This window comes from Urocitellus parryii, chromosome X, assembly GCF_045843805.1.
Source record: "Urocitellus parryii isolate mUroPar1 chromosome X, mUroPar1.hap1, whole genome shotgun sequence".
NCBI classification, from domain to species: Eukaryota; Metazoa; Chordata; class Mammalia; order Rodentia; family Sciuridae; genus Urocitellus; species Urocitellus parryii.
Window position 1 is genome coordinate 107,553,461 of NC_135547.1, and position 2,646 is coordinate 107,556,106.

General features: G+C 35.1%; 1 pseudogene; it reads right to left on the reverse strand.

Moving 5' to 3' along the window:
- Window positions 1-1,010: 1,010 nt before the first annotated feature.
- On the reverse strand, window positions 1,011-1,369 carry LOC144250712 (transcription elongation factor A protein-like 9; annotated as a pseudogene).
- Between the last annotated feature and the right edge of the window lie 1,277 nt (window positions 1,370-2,646).

The following is a 2,646-nucleotide window of genomic DNA, read 5'->3' on the forward strand; positions in this document are numbered from 1 at the left end:
TAGAAGGAAGAATTTATATTGCAGTTTCTTCTGAAAACAAAGTAAATGATTTAACCAAGTGCTGTACTTTAGCACATATTTCTAACTTGTGAATTTGCACATAAGGTTAATTTTGGTATTCCCCTGTCTGGTAATGATTACTGTAGGCTAAATATGCCTAGAACATCTCATCTGCAAATGTCCTTGAATGTCTTTTTCTTTACACTTAACCAGTCATGGAGAAATTATACACACACACACACACACACACACACACTAAGATATGAAACAAAAATTCAACCAACAAAATATTTTTGAACAACCGAAGAAAACCATTAGGTTAAATTTTAGTGTCTCAGATGAAATTAAAAGATACATTGATTTTTTTTGCTTTTTAGTTATAAAATTTTATTATTTTAGCAACAATAATGTGTATTCATTTTAGGAATATGGAAAATACAAACAAGCAGAAGATTGTATTCATAATCCCAGCACTGAAACTGAACTTTTTTTTTTTTTTTTTTGGCAGCACTGAGAATTGAACAAAGGAGTGCAATTACTCCACTAAGCTACATCCCCAGCCTTTTTTATTTTATGGTCAGGGTCTTGCTAAGTTGCAGAAGCTGGTCTTGAACTTGTGGTCCTCCTCTCCTGCCTCAGCCTCAAAAATTGCTGGGATTATAGGCCTGTGCCACCATGCCCAGCTTGCCTGAACTTTTTGTCTCTTATCCTTCCCAAGTTTTAATGAGCATATATGTAATATACAAATGTACTTTTACCTTATTCAAAAATATGATATTCACATATTATTTAGTAACTTTCCCCCCCCCATTTTATATGCTAACAGGGACCTCTTTTTTACAGTGAGTAAATCTCTCTTATTCAAAGACAGAGACTTGTAGATAGGTTCAAAATACAATAAACAATGAGATGCAGATAACAAGAGCTATATCTAAAACAACTAATAGCAACTGGTTAAAAGTAGAAAGATGGGCAAAGATATATCAGGAAAAATGCTAATAAAACGAAAGCTATATAGCAATGTTAATATCAGATAAAACAGAAATCAAGGTAAACTGCATCAAATAAGGGTAAGGATGGTTTCTATTGACCTTCCAACACATCACTATAAGTTTGTTTCTTCTCTCCTTATCTCACCTTTTTCATTCACTTCCCTAAACATATCCTCATTGCTCAAATGTCTGTTATGTATATCTTCTTTAAAATCCTGGAGAGATTGAATCAGCCTTTCTCTAAAAGTTTCTTCTGCGTTTTCCTCCTCCTCTTGTTCTTCCTCTTCCTCTGGCTGTTCCTCAGGCTTTGGTTCTTCCTCCAGCTTTGGTTCATTCTCATTGTCTGGTTTTTCTTCAATTTTCTGACAGGGTTTCATCTTGTGCCTCCCTTTCTTCTTTCCTGCTTATTCCTCTTTGAATGCAATTACTGGTATTGATCTGGTCTGCTTCTTTCTCCTACTTTTATGGCCTTGGAAAGTTCTAACAGACCTGCACAATTCCAGCAAGTTGAGTCCTTCTACTGGCCTCCAGTGCTGCTGCCTGCACTGCAGAAGGGAGCTGGTACCCAGACAGGAACAAGGACCAGACTAGCAGGACTTCTGCACACGTCGACTCCTCAAGATACATTAATATTTATTTGAAGTGTATTATTTAGAGATCCATGGATACCTTCTTGAAATTTCTTAAAATTATTAAGAAAAAACCCCCAACTATTAATTAAAATACACCCAAGTAAGTTTTCTTTATTTCTCTATTTTTAAATTTTAGGATATTATGATGTGCAGCACTGTTTTTATTCTACTGGTGCATTAAAGGCTTTCTATAAGATTAAATGTGTTAATATATGTAAAATTTTTGTTTATAAATTTTATGCATTAATCTTTGCACAGCTTTAAAACTATTTTCAGAAGCCTCCTTAGCATGCTTTCTGCTGCCCTCTGCTGCTGATTTTCAGAAATGTCAGATGAGTAAAGCTCATTTAACTCTTCATAAACTCATTCAATATTAAAGATTGAGGATACTCTAAGATATGGTTTAATTGCACATTCTCTCTCTCTCTCTCTCTCTCTCTCTCTCTCTCTCTCTCTCTCTCTCTGGTGGTGTGGGGGTTATCAACCAACCCCAGCCCCTAATTCTACATTCTCACCTTATTGATGAAAAGTTGAGTCTTTGAGGAGTTAAGTAATCTAAATGTGGCCTCTGCTTTTTGACAGTGTTTGAATGCCTGATGACTTTGAACACATTACTCAATTTTGTCATCTGTAAAATGAGACTAGTAATACCTATATCTTAGAATCTTTGTGAGGGTAAATTTCTTAATTTTTATGTTTAAAAAATTTTCTTGGGATATTAGAGATTGAGTCCAGGGGTTCTCTACCACTGAGCTACATTCCCCAGCTTTTGTTTTTTTTTTTTAAATTTTGATACAGTCTAAGTTGCCTAGGTTGACCTTAAACTTGCGATCTTCCTGCCTCAGCTTCTAGAGTTGCTGGGATTAAAATCATGCACCACTATGTCAGGGAAGATCAATTTCTTTAGTACATTATTATATGATTATTATATGGGTTGTATCTTATATACCTGGCACTAACTACACTAAAACCACAGTTAGTGACAAAGTCAGAACTAGAACTCTGCTCCATTACCTACTAAG